Source organism: Oryzias melastigma, linkage group LG23 (assembly GCF_002922805.2).
Source record: "Oryzias melastigma strain HK-1 linkage group LG23, ASM292280v2, whole genome shotgun sequence".
Taxonomy (NCBI): Eukaryota; Metazoa; Chordata; class Actinopteri; order Beloniformes; family Adrianichthyidae; genus Oryzias; species Oryzias melastigma.
This window is the reverse complement of record NC_050534.1, coordinates 6,883,187-6,883,723: the sequence shown is the minus strand read 5'-3', so window position 1 is coordinate 6,883,723 and position 537 is coordinate 6,883,187.

The window sequence follows — 537 nt, the reverse complement described above, 5'->3', positions numbered from 1 at the left end:
ATTGTATCCTGATTCACAGTAACGGAAATCATTAGCTGATGCGATGCTAAGCGGTAGCTGGTGTCAGAGGATGCTAACTGTTTATTTTTGTAAGTGCAATAAAATGAGAAGGACAAAACCCAAAGAGAAATGACGACCAAAAGAAACGTGAAAAGGACAAAGGTATGATATAGAACATTGCTAAACTTATTATTTACTCCTAACAAACTTTATTAAATATACACAATAATATATAAAGTGTACTGAGCGGCATTTCCGCATTCAAAAGGATGCATCAGAATTAAGTGAAGCATGGAGCTTGTGGGACGCTGATTGTAGCTTCTACGTAACAAATACAATCTTTTTAAACTGCATTTTTTTTTTCATCTGCTCCTGATTCAGAACAATTTGTAACAATAAAATCTCAAATTGGTTTGTCTAACTTTGGAACACTTTTTCCATTTGAAAATAAAAAAGTTCAGAGTTCTATGCAAAGTCTGTTTTCACAGCTGACGTTGAACGTCTGAAAGGGTTTGAGGTCTAAGGTTCAACACAGCT